Source organism: Mustela erminea, chromosome 12 (assembly GCF_009829155.1).
Source record: "Mustela erminea isolate mMusErm1 chromosome 12, mMusErm1.Pri, whole genome shotgun sequence".
NCBI lineage: Eukaryota > Metazoa > Chordata > Mammalia > Carnivora > Mustelidae > Mustela > Mustela erminea.
Window position 1 is genome coordinate 59,215,385 of NC_045625.1, and position 18,049 is coordinate 59,233,433.

General features: G+C 36.1%; 1 protein-coding gene across 44 annotated transcripts in view; it reads left to right on the forward strand.

Annotated features, from left to right (window-relative positions):
* Positions 1–18,049, forward strand: part of PTPRD (protein tyrosine phosphatase receptor type D) — a 2,254,226-nt gene that overhangs the window by 1,531,393 nt on the left and 704,784 nt on the right. The gene's annotated exons all lie outside the window — the stretch shown is intronic.

The following is an 18,049-nucleotide window of genomic DNA, read 5'->3' on the forward strand; positions in this document are numbered from 1 at the left end:
GCCCACGGTGTCCCCCAGAGAGATCTTCAATAGAATAGGGACTAAGCCCTGCCCAATGTGGAAACAGCAGACAAAATGGGCTATTACAGGCAACTGTACTAAAGGCAAATGTGGCTCAGCTGCAAAAGTAGAGTGTATGCAGCACAAATAAGAGATACCTTTGAAGTGCCTGGTTCTAGTGAACAGAGACATTATGCTACAGGGTGCCACAGGACATCCACTTTCAATATCAGGAAGTGTTGCTGACTATCCTAATACACAGGGACAACAACAACAACAACATAGACAGTTACACAAAATGAGGAGACAAACTAATATTTCCCCAGTGAAAGAACAGGATAAAACCACAGCGAAGAGCTAAATGAAACAGAGACAAAAATTATGCCTAATAAATAAGTCAAAGTAATGGTCATAAGGATACTCCCTGGACTTGAGAAAAGAGTAGAAGATCTCAATGACACCTTCAACAAAAAGATATAAAATATATATTTAAAAAACTCATCAGGTATCTCAACAATATACACACACAAACACACACATACACACCCAGGGGAATCAATAGCAGATTAAAGGACACAGAATAATGGATTAGGAAACTGGAAGACAAGGTAATAGGAAGCAACCAAGCAGAACAGCAAAAAGAAAAAAAAAAGAGTAATAAAAGATACCATCAAGTATAATAGCATCTGCATTATAGGGATCCCAGGAGAAGAGAGAGAGAAGGGAACAAGAAGTTATTTGAAAAAGTAATAGCTGAAAACTTCCTTAATCTCAGGAAGGAAACAGACATCCAGACCAGGAGGCACAATAATCAAACCAGTGTGGTACTGCTATATTGTATTTTCATTATCTCATTTTAGCATGTTAATGGATCATTTCAATGTTGCCCACATTAGGAAATTGTAGCTGGCTGTCTGCTGACCCTGAGCTACCTGCTCTGCATCTTTACTTTCCTCTTTGACTACTGCAAACATACTGTCTCACTGATTTCTAACCTCAACTGGGTCCTCATTCCTCCCCAGCACCCTTTCTATTCACCTTATATTTTCTCCATGTTTAGTGCTTCACAGCCATGGTTTCAAACTGTTTCAACACTCCTAGGACTGACAAGTTTTTCTCCATTTCTTTTTCCTAAGCACAAGACCCACTTTTTACTGAGAAGATTGAATTTCTCTGGCCTAAGTTCTGTCAAATCCCTTCTGCTCCAAATGAAAATGTTTTGGGTATGCATCATGATTCCCGCTATAAATGTATCATGTGTTCTTCCTCATTCTTCCCTCTTTTGCTTCATCTTGAGAGGAAGCAGTCTTCTTTTTTCAAAGCCAACATGTCATTTATCCCTTCATGACTTGTTCTTTCAGACTCCTCTAACATTGATTTCCTCTCCCCTTGCATAAAGGAACACTATTTACAATATTTCTCTGACCTATAATATCATATAGAGATCATTTTTTAAGCTATCTCTTAAGGAGATTTGGCCAGTTCAATGCAAGTAAGTTCACACCAATCAGAACCAAAACATGCTCACTGTTTTTTTATGGTTCATGAACCATAACATTGCAAAGGATACTGCTTTATTCTATTCAGTTCTTGTAGTTAATGAGTGAAGAGAATCCACCATAGAGCATATTGCTAAAAATAACAATGACAACAACAACAAAACACTCATTATAAATACAATACTTACTTGCCCATTTATTTTCTGTTTTTGAGATTTAAGTATATATTTATTTGCAATATTTCTTTTTCCAAACATGATAAGGTAAATGATATATGTCTAAGAAGTGTTATGGGGGAAAAAAGTGCTATAGTTTTTTTCTTATAACTCAATCTTAGGATAGTCTGTAAATATTACGGAATTGCAATCTTTGTAAATGTTAGGAAATCCTACAATAAAGGAGGACATAAATAATAGAAGCTGTAAACTTCTGCCTTGAGAATACAGCCTATGCTGAATTTTTACAAAATACATACACCCCAAACATGTCTTATTGTGGCTAATATTATAATTATTTTCAATTCCTTGCATACACCTGATATAATTCTGGGGAGTAGCATTCTTGGTGTCAGTGAGAAAAGGTTGGAATTAAGCATTTACATTATAAACAATTAGCTCATACATAGCAGAGAATTAAGAATTTGGATAATGCCCTCCACACTCTGCAGTTTCATTTACTCTCACACTGCTCAGATGTTTTTGACAATGACTATATATCCTTTCTACATTTCAGACATTATTAAAATAGCATGTCAAAAATACCAACAACTTTCTATTTTAATCCTTTTCATTCTTCACTTACCAAAAAAATCCCTTAGAAAGTCAGATCCTTATTCTTGAATCTAAAATTTCAGGCTTCATTTGTGTCCTCATAGAAATGAAATCCATTTTAACACAGAGTTTCCAAACTGAAATCCATTTAAACCATGTAGAAAGTTTTATTTTATGTTCACACTAAATTTTACATTATGGTCGGGTGGGGGAGGGAGAATTAAGGATATTGAATTGGATGTTCTCCAAGGTCCGTTTCAGTTCAAGTATACTCTGATTCTGGAGGGGAGGGGGAGTAAAAGCATTGCCAACACTGATAGTCCCTAAAAGAATAGACTACTTTTAATTCATTGGAAGAATAACACTTTGGATGCATTTAACTTGTTCATTGACATACTGAGAAAAAAATCTTTATACATTAGAATATATGATACTGTTTCCTGTAATCAGATAATTATCCATAATGTTAACTGTTTCTGTAGAATCCTTTAAGGTTTATCAGGAGATTTTCATGAACGTCTAATTATTGCAAACACTATATAACAGATACCCTATGAAGAAAAAGAAAATATTAAGATGAGGATATAAAAGTGTAAGTGATCTACTCAAGATCACTAAGTTAGTAAATGGTGGAGTCAATGTACAGAGAACCTCTGCAAAAGATCAGTATTTCAGTCAGTGGAAACATCATGTATGTATGTATATGTATATACACATATGTATGTGTATATGTATATACATATACACATATATACATATATATATATATATATTTTTAAAGTAGGCTCCACACCCAGCATGGAACCCAATGTAGGACTTGAACTCATGACCCTGATATCAAGAACTGAGCTAAGATTAAGAGTTGGAAACTTAATTGCCTGAGCCACCTATACAACCCCATGTATTTTCTTATTACTTCCAGCATACATACTAGAATTCTTTTCATAAAAACAGATAATATGGTAAACATGATTTAACAAATACATTTGCATTGCCAAATAAGTAATGAAAAACGAAACTCAATGGTGCACAGCTCCATCTCAAGCATGGAAAAGTTGGCAATAGTGGTAAAAAAGATTGGGAAGTCATTGAATGTTTCACAAGCATAATCTTTCTTCAGCCTAGAATCCTAAGAGTATTACTACCCAGTAAGAAAGTAAAATGGTCCTTGGAAGCTTTAAACCTTTTTCTTCTTAAGAGGTAAAAATGTTCTTTGGCATAAATTTTTCACAAAGGACATTTTTTGGAAGACTTATTTTATTTATTCATTCATTCATTCATTCATTTAAGAGAGGGTGTTGGGGTCAGGGGAGGAGCAGAAGAAGAGGGATGAAAGAAGGTTGTGTACTGAGTGTGAGTCTGACCAAGGGCTTGATCCCATGACCCTGAGATCATGACCTGAGCTGAAATCAAGACTCAGACACCCAACTGACTGTGCCCCCTGGTGCCCCTCCTATAAAGGACATTTAATTCACACTGATAAGAAACTGGGGAATGAACACTGAAAAAGACCATGCTAATAATCTCTTAAAGATAATGTCTGTGCTGTGCAGGATGCTGTTGAATTCGAAACTCTAAGTCAATCATAACTGTTTCAAAATGTGTTTATGGCTCCTTTGCTTAATTTAAGGATGGAGTTTGAGATCATCTTTGTACTTTTTATGGTTAGGCATATTATATTTCTTACCATCCATAAATTTATTAGCATATTTTCTTCTTCTCCCATATATATGTTATTCCTTAAATAGTTAACTCTTATAGTCAAAAGAGTGGTGGACTTCACAGAGGATTTTATCCTCTTGGCAGATTGTTCTGATTATTGAGCTCTACAGATATAGAGAATGATTAATGTCTAGTTGGCTCTCTTAAGAAAGCCAGAGAAAGACATTTAGTCTTTCCTTATGATAGACCAGTAATACCCTAGTACATTTTATCAGACATTTTGAATCAAACTGTTCACCAAAACACAAAATAAATAGCACAGGAAGAACCCCAACATAGGGAAAATCTGCAGAATATTTGCTGAATAACACTCATGAACACTCACTGAGAATGTACAGAGTGTCACACTAACTTTCATGACATGTCTATGTATTTATATATGTACATATACATACACATTTGTTATATATTTTAAATCACTATGGAATTAATTCAAACTAACAAATATGTACTCAACCTTTACCATGTTTTGAGGCTCTGAATTAGGAGCATGGATTATTGCAATTATTCTTTTTAACTACTTTCCTGATTTCACTCTTGTGGTAGTTAACTTTATTTTTCATTTTGGCTGGGCCACAGCACCCAGATATTTGATCAAATATTATTTGGACATTTCCATGAGGATGTTTTGCACGAGATTAACATTTAAAGCAGTGGACTTTGAGTAAAGCAAATTGCCGCCTATAATGTGGATGAGCCTTATCTAATCAGTTGAGAACTTGCATAGAACAACAACAACAACAACAAACCCACCTGATCTCCCCTGAAAAGAAAGAATGGTCTTTATTTTTTAAAGATTTTATATATTTATTTGACAGAGAGAGAGAGAGAGAGAGAGAGCGAGCACAAGTAGGGGGAGCAGCAGACAGAGAGAGAGGGAGAAGTAGGCTCATGCCGAGCAGGGAGCCCAAAGCAGGGCTTGATCCCAGGACCCTGGGATCATGACCTGAGCTGAAGGCAGCCGCTTAACCAACTGAGCCACCCAGGTATCCTTAGGAAGAATGGTCTTTAGATGTGAAAGGCAGCATTGACTCTTCTCTGACTCTCCATGCTGAAGGTCTTGGCAACAATAGTGGCATTCTTTGCTGGGTTTTCAGCCTTGGCAAACTCTTCAGATTTGGAACTTTAGCCACCATAATCATGTGAGAAAATCTCTTAAAAATAACCCTTCCTCTCTCCCCTAAACATACACATACACAAACATATCCTATTAATTATGTTTCTCTGGAGGACTCTAGAATAACTCACACCCTCAAAATCATTCCTGAAACAACCATCTGCATAATCTACCATTAACACTCACGCAATCATCATTTGTCTTCTTGGAACCTCCAAAGGATTTTAAGCACCTTCAGATAAAATCCAAGTACCTTAACTTGGCCTGTAAGGCCCTCTGTAGTCTGTCAATTTTCTGTCATATTTTTTCTCCTGCCACTTCCTACCTCCCTCATACTCGATACTATTGTAGTGAATCTTGCTTTCCTAAACACCACAGTCTATTTCTCACCACTATGTGTTTGCACAGATCTTTCCCACTGTCTGGATACCTTCCCTCCCAACTTCATTTCTTTTTAATAGCTTATCCATATTGTTCTTGGCTCACTCTATTTTTCTGTTCATTTTATTTCATTTTGAGATATATTTGTAAACCCAACAAATTTTAGTATTTTTCATATTCTTAGTCTCTCTGTCTTTTAATAGAGGATCTAAACATCACAAGTAATGTCGGAGTTTCCTTTAAACTCTGGTTTTCATCCTACTACCCTTCCTTTCCTTTAAACTCTGGTTTTCATCCCACTACCCTTCCTTCTCACGAAAGGCAGCTATTGCTATAAAATTGTCCATTCTTACAATTTTATTCATATACACAGAGATATACATGCATACACATACATATATACCTATTACTATATAACATTGCTGTGTTTTATTGTCATAAACATCATTATATCATATTTATCATTCTTCAAATGTCTTATTCAACATTATGTTTTTGATATTTGTCAATATTAAGATACATAATCTTTTAAATTTTTTTATTTTTTATAAACATATAGTATATTTTTATCCCCCGGGGTACAGTTATGTGAATCGCCAAGTTTACACACTTCACAGCACTCACCATAGCACATACCCTCCCCAATATCCATTATCAGACCCCCTTCTCCCAACCCCCCTCCGCCCAGCAACCCTCAGTTTGTTTTGTGAGATTAAGAGTCACTTATGGTTTGTCTCCCTCCCAATCCTATCTTGTTTCATTTATTCTTCTCCTACCCCCTTAGCCCCCCATGTTGCACCTCCACTTCCTCATATCAGGGAAATCATATGATAGTTGTCTTTCTCTGCTTGACTTATTTCACTAAGCTTGATACCTTCTAGTTCCATCCACGTTGTCGCAAACGGCAAGATTTCATTTCTTTTGATGGCTGCATAGTTTTCCAGTGTGTATATATACCACATCTTCTTTATCCATTCATCTGTTGATGGACATCTAAGTTCTTTCCATAGTTTGGCTATTGTGGACATTGCTGCTATAAACATTTGGATGTACGTGCCCCTTTGGATCACTACGTTTGAAGATACATAATTTGTTCTACTTCATCACTTTGAATTTGAGTATTGTGTTTCACAGTTTGAATATATCATATTTTTATCTATATACCTATTGAAGAGCATGGATATTTCTCTAATTTAAGGCTCCTATAAAAAAGGCTATGCTGAGTATTTTTACACATTTTTTCTTGTATATATATATTTTTTTTTTTTCACTTAAGTGAAAGTTTGTCTAGCTACCAACAATATTTGACAGGTCCTGACCCTTGAAAACACTTGATATTGTCAAATTCTCAATTTTCCTGGGTTTTTGATGAATACTTGGGGTTGCATTCCATGTTTAATTGCAGCTACCTTATCATATATCAAGATTCAGCTTAAGGATCATCTCTTTCAGGACACATGCTAGACTCCTTTGTGTTGCCTTGCACAATTATAGCAGAGTATATAAAACAGTACCTTAAAATCATCTCCTTTCTTTCTTTTTTTTTTTAATTTCTTTTCAGCATAACAGAATTCATTGTTTATGCACGACACTCAGTGCTCCATGCAATATGTGCCCTCCATAATACCCACCACCTGACTCCCCCAACCTCCCACCCTCTGCCCCTTTAAAACCCTCAGATTATTTTTCAGAGTCCATAGTCTCTCATGGTTCATCTCCCCTTCAATTTCCCTCAACTCCCTTTTCTTCTTCATCTCCCTATGTCCTCCATGTTATTTGTTATGCTCCACAAAAAAGTGAAACCATATGATAATTGACTCTCTCTGCTTGACTTATTTCACTCAGCATAATGTCTTCCAGTCCCATCCATGTTGATACAAAAGTTGGGTATTCATCCTTTCTGATGGAGGCACAATACTCCATAGTGTATATGGACCACATATTCCTTATCCATTCGTTTGTGGAAGGGCATCTTAGTTCTTTCAGCAGTTTGGCGACCGTGGCCATTGCTGTTGTAAACATTGGGGTACAGATGGTCCTTCTTTTCACTACATCTGTATCTTTGGGGCAAATACCCAGTAGTGCAATTGCAGGGTCATAGGCTAGCTCTATTTTTTAATTTCTTAAGGAATCTCCACACTGTTCTCCTAAGTGGCTGTACCAACTTGCATTCCCACCAACAGTGCAAGTGCAATTTCTCCACATCCTCTCCAACACACATTGTTTCCTGTCTTGCTAATTTTGGCCATTCTAACTGGTGTAAGGTGGTATCTCAATGTGGTTTTAATTTGAATCTCCCTGCTGGCTAATGATGATGAACATTTTCTCATGTGTCTGATAGCCATTTATATGTCTTCATTGGAGAAGTGTCTGTTCATGTCTTCCACCCATTTTTTTAAATGATTATCTGTTTCATGTATGTTGAGTTTGAGAAGTTCTTTATAGATTCTGGATATGAGCCTTTTGTCTATACTGTCATCTGCAAATATCTTCTCCCATTCTGTGGGTTGCCTCTTTGTTTTGTTGACTGCTTCCTTTGCTGTGCAGAAGCTTTTGATCTTGACGAAGGCCCAAAAGTTCATTTTCGCTTTTGTTTCCTTTGCCTTTGGAGACATATCTTGTAAGAAGTTGCTGTGGCTGATATCAAAGAGGTTACTGCCTATGTTCTCCTCTAGGATTCTGATAGATTCCTATCTCACTTTGAAGTCTTATCCATTTTGAGTTTATCTTTGTGTACAATGTATTAGAATGGTCGAGTCTCATTCTTCTACATATAACTGTCCAATTTTCCCAGCACCATTTATTGAATAGACTGTCTTTTTTCCACTGCATATTTTTTCCTGCTTTGTCAAAGATTATTTGCCTATAGAGTTGAGGGTCCATATCTGGGCTCTCTACTCTGTTCCACTAGTCTACGTGTCTGTTTTTATGCCAGTACCATGCTGTCTTAGTGATCCAGCTTTGTAGTAAAGCTTGAAATCAGGTAACGTGATGCTCCCAGTTTTTTCTTTTCCAACATTTCCTTAGCAATTCAGGGTCTCTTCTGATTCCATACAAATTTTAAGATTATTTGCTCCAGCTCTTTGAAAAATACCAGTGGAATTTTGATTGAAATGTCACTAAAAGTATAGATTGCTCTAGGCAGTATAGACATTTTTATGAAGCTGTCATTACCCTGATCCCCAAACCAGGCAAAGACCCCACCAAAAAGGAGAATTTCAGGCCAATATTTGATGAATATGGATGCTAAGATTCTCAACATGATCCTAGCAAATAAGATCCGACAGCTCATTAAAAAGATTATCCACCATGACCAGGTGGGATTCATCCCTGGGTTACAAGGATGGATCAACATTCACAAATCAATCAATGTGATAGAACAAATCAATAAGAGAAGAACCACATGGTCCTCTCAATTGATGCAGAAAAATCATTTGACAAAATCTAGCATCCATTCCTGATTAAAACATTGCAAAGTATATGGATAGAGGGAACATTCTTGAACTTCATAAAATCTATCTATGAAAAACCCACAGCAAATATCATCCTGAATGGGAAAAAGCTCACAGCCTTCCCGTTGAGTTCAGGAACACGACAAGGATGCCCACTCTCACCACTGTTGTTCAACATAGTATTAGAAGTTCTAGCAACAGCAATCAGACAACAAAGAGAAATAAAAGGTATCCAAATTGGCAATGAAGAAGTCAAACTTTCTCTCTTCGCCAATGAGATGATATTTTATACGGAAAACCCAAAAGACTCCACCCCCCCAAACTACTAGAACTCATACAGCAATTCAGTAATGTGGCAGGATACAATGTCAATGTGCAGAAATCAGTTGCTTTCTTATACACTAACAATGAAAATACAGAAAGGGAAATTAGAGAATTGATTCAATTTACTATAGCACCAAGAACCATAAGATACCTGGGAATAAACCTAACCAAAGAGGTAAAGGATCTGTACTCGAAGAACTACAGAACACTAATGAAAGAAATTGAAGAAGATACAAAAAGATGGAAGACCATTCCGTGCTCTTGGATTGGAAGAATAAACATTGTTAAAATTATCTAATTTCATCACCTGTCCTACAGGACTATGATCTCTTTGGGGGCTGGAATACATATTTATTTATTTTTGAGTTATTAGATCATACAACAGTGAAAAATACATGAGTTACCTAAATGATAATATATGTTTAAGTGAAATAAAATATTATAGTGAATATTACCAAACTCAAAATAGATTTGGAGCATAGTTCATGAAGATTGCTGAATAATGAGCTAAAGAGCATCAGGAGAAGCCATCATATTCTTGGACTTGTGTGTTACTAGCCATAGCAAAGATTCTTTCCATGGACTTGTAATGAGGCATGACCTAGTAAGTTGTGAAGGCCAGATGCAGAGGGGTCACAAAAGATTACTGGTAAATTCATAATAATTTTACATCTCCTAGTTCAAATTGTATTTATTTAAAAGGCAAACTTACTGATTATTATTAAAAAATAGTAAATTCCCTTGGTTTCTGTGACCCTCCATTGTTTCAGTATATTGAATTTCTTATTTATTAGTTTTAAGACAATTGGAATGTGATTCAACTCTTATGAGCCTCAATTTTCTATTTTGTGTAATTAAGATAATGACAGAACTCCTCTCAAGAATTTTAGCATAGAATTAAAGGAGATGATGATTTTAAACACTTCACACAATGTCTGAGATATTTAGCACATGTACTGGGGGCTCAATGCAATCTAGTAGCTTTATTATTGTCATTGTTATTTGACTTTGAATTTAAAAGGAAAAAGTAAAAGAAAAAATCTGCTTTCTTGCTTATAATATAATCAAATTGATTGTTAATTGTATGAAGAATATCGATTTTTTAAAATAAGGAAATTAGCCAAGGGTCCTTTCTAATCTCATGTCCTTTTAAAAAATTGTCTCTCTGGTCAGTTATACCTTGGTTTCAATCCATTAAAAAAAAATGATTGCACCATGAATACATTAGAATTACTTTCTGAGCCTAATCTACCTAGATTGCTAATCAACAATTTCAATAGCCTTCAATTTTCATTCACAAAAAAAAAAAAAAATTGTTTTCTATATGTGTCTCCTTTTCTCATGATAGCCACAGTATTCTAAACACATCAGTTCTCCAAACCCATTGACTCAACTGGGATAGATTAGTTGTAAAGAACAGTCATTATCACCACCACCACCAACATCATTATCATCATCGACATCATCATCATTGTCATTGTCACAGACTGAATATTTTTGACCTCCCTAAGTTCATATGTTAAAATCCCCCAGTATGCTGGTATTAGAAGGTGGGACTTTGGGGAAATAATAAGGCCTGAGAGTAGAAGCTTCATGAAAGAGACTCCAGAGGGCTCTCTAACTCTCTGCCATGTGAGAACATAGCAAGGATATAGCCATCTTTGAACCAGAAATGGCTGCTCATAAGACACCGAACCTCCTGAATCATTGGTCTTGGGCTATCCAGCCTCCAGGACTGTGAGAAATAAATATTTGTTGTATAAGCACATTGTCCATGGGTCTATGGTATTCTGCTATAGCAGCATAACTGACTAAGTTCACCATCATCATCATCATCATCACCAAACAACTAGCATTTTTTTCTGAACTTACAATATGACCAACACATGGCTTAAAATTTTCTAAGCACTGCTTCTTAATTGCCCTAGTCATCTACCAGTTCTAAGTGAAAGAATCAGAATTTGACTTTGAGCCTTCTGTGACCAGATTTCATAATCTGACCCACTGTGTTTTAGTTATGTTAAATATTATAAAATTTCTGAAATTCAAACATTTTGCAAAATGTTCAACCTACTACATGATGTTATTCTTTGGGAAACAAAAATCAGTATGTTTGGTTTTTACACATGTATATACAATATAAAGCTTGTTCTATAGGAAATTTTTAAAAAAATTTTCTAGCTTTATTAAGAAATAATTGGGATGCCTGGGTGGCTCAGTTGGTTAAGCAGCTGCCTTAGGCTCAGGTCATGATCCCAGCGTCCTGGGATCGAGTCCCACATCGGGCTCCTTGCTCCGCAGGGAGCCTGCTTCTCCCTCTGACTCTGCCTTCCACTCTGTCTGCCTGTGCTCATGCTCGCTCGCTCTCTGACAAATAAATAAATAAAATCTTAAAAAAAAAAAAAAGAAATAATTGACTAGCAAACTTATATATACTTAGAATATACTAGTTGATTATATGCATACATTCTGAAATGATTACAATTAACTAACATATTGATACCTTACAGAGTTACTGTGTGTGTGTATATATGTGCACACGTATGCGCGTGCACGCGTGTGTATGTGTATGTGTGTGGTAAGAACATTTAAGGTCTACTCTCTTAGCAAATAAGAAATATTTTTTGATACTTTAATTTTTTCCTATTGTAAAATGTCATTCACTATCTAAAATTACTTCAAAGGACACTTAGCTCATTACATGAGTAAGTTAACCAGAAATTTTCAGTTAATAAAATCATTTGTTACAGACAGTGGGGAGATGGCAGGCATATCCAGCCAGCTGGCTAAAATGTCCCTATTCTTTTTCAATATTACTTCATTCAGCCTAATAAAATTATTTTTTATTGCCATGAAAGTAACATATGCCTCCAGTGGCATAAAATTGCTAATGCAGTTTCCAAAAGAAGTATAAAGTTACCCAGTGGGAGCCTGTGACTCCTTTATAGTTTTATGCTATTTTCAGTATACCCCCATGAATAGTGGGTTAGGACACCAAAGACATGGGTTCCAATCTTGGATTCAGTCTGCCAGTGGGGTCATAAACAAATTATTTAGCCTTACCAGATTCAGTATTCTTGTTGAGAAGCTGAGATAGTGGCATTAATTTCCATGCCCGATTACAAATATGACATTCATTTTACATTCACTCTGATGTCTTGCAACAATATAACAATGGGAATATATACTTTTGATTAGGTAGGATTTAAAGACGAAAGAGATTTGTTATCTTTGAGTGAATACAACTTGCCCCAAAACAAATAGGTTTAAATGAATTTGGTAGAAAACAAACTGGTTAGTCCTACAAATAGATAAAATGGAACCTGAAATCACTTGCCCTTCTCTTACATTTAAACACTCTATAATCATCATATCTTCTAGAAGCTATCAAATCCCTGTTTTTAATGACTATGTCACAAACTACACATTAATTTATATTCTACACCTGCAAAAAAAGCTTTCTAAATGATTTAGACATATGAATTTCAAATGTTCTACCTCTATTTTTATGTTTTTCCTAGAATTGCCATTGATTTCTGAATTTCTCTGTAAAGAAATGGAAAAAAAAAAGAGAATACCTCTAAATTTTGATAGCAGAATGTAACACCAAATGACACCAAGGTTGGATTTTACATTTAACTGCATTTGCATTTAGATCAATGTGTTTGGAGATATGCAATATTCTGTATACTTTCACCTGAATAAACATGCTGTACTGCATAATGAAACATTTCAGGCAATGCGTGTTGGTCAAACTGAAAGCATCCTTTTTAATAAAATGGGTCTTATTTTAAATAAATCCCCTTTATGCTTAAAGACAAATAAAACTACAAAACTATTATGCCTCATAAATTCATAATATTGTTATAGTAATTTTTATTTATTGCTTATGTGTATTTGTTAAATATTTAATATATATAAAGAATGACCTTGACAGCTAAGAGACTGTATAAGGGCATAGAAAAATTCCTCATCTAGGAATCAGAAGGGCATATCTTCTTTGTTAGGAAAAATTACTGCCCCTACATGAATGATGTGTAATTGATGTAATTTTTCTTTTAGTATTTTTAAATGGTTAACATTTTATCCTTGGTATGTAGGGACAGTGAACACATTGTCTTTGAGTGTTGGGAACCAGTGTTGTAAAATTAGAAAAGGGAAAAAAGTCTGCAGTTCAAGCTCAGGTCTTGTCATTTTCTGTTAACTGTATGACTCAGCATTTCTGGACGGCACTGCTTTCATTTCTAAATTGAAACTATTATACTAACAAACTTTCAATGTTATGACCCTATAGTTTCATTAATCCATTGAACACTGCTTTACCTCAGGAGAAACTTGAAGGGAGGAAGTTTTCAAATGCGGTATGAGGTTTATGCTTCCCTCCTGTGTCAGGAAAGAATTTTTTTGTAGCTTTTGGATATGAGGAAAGCAAGGCTTAGTGAGGCAACGAATAGCACCAGTGCTCATGGTTGCTAAATGAAGGAGATAGGGGGCAGCCATGTCTCCTGCTTCCTACTCAGTGTGACTGCCTTCTCACTGCAAAATCTCAAGGTTTATCTTGCTAGCTCTCAGATCAAAATGGCGAGTGATATGGGAAGCATTCCTTTCAAGGTAGCTTCACAGAGTTATTTTTAATGTCCAAGATGCTGGAGACTAGGCTGTCTCCAATCTCAAAGTCTTAGGATCTTTGAGTTTCATTTGAGTGGAGGCAATGTTAATGATTTTATTGAAACAGATCCCAGCTCATGTTTTCCAGACTGCCTGTGCCTGGTTTCCCACTACAACTATAATGTTATCTGCATAGATGCAGAAGAGATGTCAGCATCCTGCAAAGTCCATGTCAGCATCCTGTAGTCCATGAAAGAAAAAGTTTTATGATCCCTATTATAGAGTATTATCATCTATTTGATTAGTTTTCAACCCCCCCTAAAAATTATCCATAAAATTAGTAAGACATAAGTAATAGAATGTGCATAAATGCTCTATTCAAACTACTTGGAGTGCGATTTGAGTTGTTTTTCCAGATATATCCTCAATTAAGTCTCCAAATGGAAAGTGTTTATTCAGTCCTCAATAACAGCCACCAATATTTCTTAAAAGAAATTTCACATAATCATCACATCTCCCTCTCTGACATAATGTTTAAATTACATATTATTGGATATTTTTCCTTGTAGGACAGCAAAATACTGGCATTTTATTTAAGTAATTAGCTACAACTTAATATAAACTACGTCTTCTTATAACTTCTAAATATAGCAACCAGCCTTCCCATATATTTGAGGCATGACGTGTGCATTCAAGTAATTAGAGAGAATTATCAAGTGACTTCTGCTTTCCTTTTGAAACTGAACAATATAGATAATAAAGTTTGTGGTGTTTTTACATAAAAATAAGGCACGAGTTTTATGTTAAGATGCTTATATATTTGTTCATATTTTTAAGCCCAGACTTTATCCTTTCTTTAGCATACAACAAACAAAGCTGGATTAGCTAACAGACTATGCAGAACTGAGGCAGCTAAGGAGTATCTGGATAAACTGATCTCAGCAGTGTTTGGCAGGGTATGATTGATGGAAGCCTAATCATTTCCTTTATGCAGGTCAAATAATCACCACCTTAAAACATCTGCATAACTCAAGCATTTTGCAGTTTTTACAGCTTCCTGATCCTCTACTTTTTTTTTTCTTCTTTAACATAAAATGTTTCCAGGACCCAACAGCTGGTACTTGCTGGCTGAAGGAATGAACAGGAAGACAATGTGTTCATAGGATTATGGAACAGGCTGAGAGGGAGAATTTATGCAGAGTTTTATAAGCTTAGTCAGGCAGAAAATAGATTGGGGTGCACAGAGGAAATAATGTGTCATTCAAAGCTCAGCTTACACATAGCTTCCATAGCATAGGAGCAACTATGGGCTATCCTTGCTCCTGCCACTTCAACTGTGACCATAAAGTTGGTGAAACCACAGAAGTAGGCTGCGCTGTGGTCTTTCTCTCTAGTGGCTTTTATTGTTTGCTGATCAAAAGCAATCAAATCACCACCCTCCAGCCACCCCCACCCCAACACACTTACAACTTAAAAATTGGCAGTAGTAGTCAATACTCCAACAATAAGATCACTGGGAAGTGCTAAGCAAAATGGATTATTTTTAAGGAAGATGAAGAGCATCCTCCAATCAAGAGAACTGACCCCTGAGGCTTTTTTTTTTTTTTTTTTTTAAGCTCTGATTTCTAGCAAGCCCTTTGGGTGCTCATAACTTCACCTTCCTTTAATGAGTTCCCATATGTCACTTGTGATTCATCTAAGTGCTCCAAAATCCCCTGGGTAGTAGAGTGTATTTCATGTTCCTAATTTGGACTGTAACAGAACATGTCTAGTTCTTCAGCCGAAAATGACAATCATGTTTCTTTGGCATTGTTTTTCTGAATGATTTGACTGACTTCGTATCATCAATAGTCTTCGACTTGATTCATTTGTCTCTTGTTTCTGTTGATTATCTTGATTCTCTTTTATAAGCAAAATCATTGTCCCAGGTACTTCTCAGAAAATGATCTAACTAGTGTTATCTTGGGTAATGTTATTAATAAGCTAATATGACAGTATACTCAAAGTAAATATTTCGTTGGCATTCTCTAGGCTAGAGGGGACCTGTCATTCCTTCTAAAAGGTGATTAGCTCCCACTAAAACTAACAGTAAAGAACAGAAGAGAAGAAGCTAGGAGAAATTTTTTTTTATTTTTTATAAACATATAATATATTTTTATTCCCAGGGATACAGGTCTGTGAATTGCCAGGGTTACACACTTCACAGCACTCACGGTAGCATATACTCTCCCCAATGTCCATAACCCCATCCCCTTCTCCCAACCCCCCTTCCCCCAGCAACCCTCAGTTTGTTTTGTGAGATTAAGAGTCACTTATGGTTTGTCTCCCTCCCAATCCCATCTTGTTTCATTCATTCTTCTCCTACCCCCTTAACCCCCCATATTGCATCTCCACTTCCTCATATCAGGAGATCATATGATAGTTGTCTTTCCCCAACTGAGAAATGAAATCTTGCCATTTGCGATGACATGGATGGAACTAGAGAAATTTTTTTTAATATTTATTTGTTTATTTGACACAAGTAGGCAGAGAGGCAGGCAGAGAGAGTGGGGTGGGCAGTGGGGGGAAGCAGGCCCCCTGCTAAGCAGAGAGCCCAATGCGGGACTCGATCTCAGGACCCTGGGATAATGACCTGTGCTGAAGGCAGTGGCTTAACCCACTGAGCCACCCAGGTGCCCCTAGGAGAAAATGTTTTAACAGATAATTACTCTTTGTTCTCCTTCTGTGGAAAATGCCTTAAGTACCTAGTATGGTCAGCATATAATGACTTGATAGTTCCTGATAAATTCCAAGTTAAGACCTACTTCTCTGAAGTGTACCATTTATTTAACACTGTTATGATTATTAAGTTAGATCGTCATTCTTTTTACACATGGCCCTGCCTTGGAAGAGACAGCAGTGCCTAAACTAGTGAGTGCTTATAAAATGAGAGAACAAACACATCAATAGTCCTTGTACTGCTGGGAGGCAGTGAAAAATCAGATGGTACCCTATTTGCTTTTAAAGTGTCCTCAACAGGACTGAGCCAAGCAGTGCGTTTAAATATTTGTGGCAGATGAACATGGGCCACTTGTAGGGGTCATTGACATCTATCCTTAGCAACCTTGTGTCTGTGTTCACTTTCCAAACAAACAAAGCCTAGAGAGAAGATAAATTAATAAATCTTTTGGAGACAGGTTGTATATTTTCAGATGGTACTTAGCCTTAGCAACAGTTTCCTGTCATTCCTTAGTAACTTCACTCAAAATTTTCTTCTCCACCTAGAACTGAAAAACCAGACTGGAAACTCAAGTTGTCATATTAAAAGCAACTTTTTAATCTTCATCGTTTTTTGCAGGAATTTAAGGTACGCAGTTATACCACAAGTATTTCAGACTGTGAAGGAAAAGTATTTATCACTGAAGTTTTAGTTGTTCTGCTTGCTTATTTTCCTTTTGGCTTCTGAGGCACTGGGAATCAGACCATTTTTCTTTAAACAGAAGGATGGTGTGTTCCACCTGAAAGTTTAGTTGAAAGTGTACCACTTCCTGTCATTTTTATCTTAGTAGAACTGAAGGAGAAAAACAGAGAAGGTTATGGAGACCTTGAGGTCATCTTGATAATGAAATCCAAGAGAAATGTTGAACTTTAATAATGACATCTACCGACAGGTGGATAGCAAAGACTATCAAATATGCTTTTGGAATTATTTAATATTGATTGATGTAAGTAAAATCAAGTATTAAAAATAAGCTACACTTAATATAGGGCAAGTTGCTAATCAAAACTTTTTAGAGGAGAGAGAAAGTAATTAAGTTTCTCAACAACACCGGGAGCTGCTAGAATCTTCTGATCCTAGGATACTAAAATACATGAGTTTTCTGGAGCTTAGTTACTTGCTACAGAAACTATCTCTACATTGATTAAGCAGAGAATTTTCAGAAACTTATAATTTCTTGTAAAAGTTACTGGTAACTCATAGAATCACCAAGAGGGCTAGAGAACCAGCTCAGAAATATGCAGGAGCAAATGAAGTTGCATAACCTTCAAGATCACCTTCAAATTCCAACTACAGTTCTGCTTCTTGTTGGACACTGCTATTGCTTCCTCTCCATATTGATGCTCAGCTTGCTCCCACCACTGCTGCTGCCCCAGACTAGATATTGCCAGAGAACTGAATATTGCTGTCATTAATTC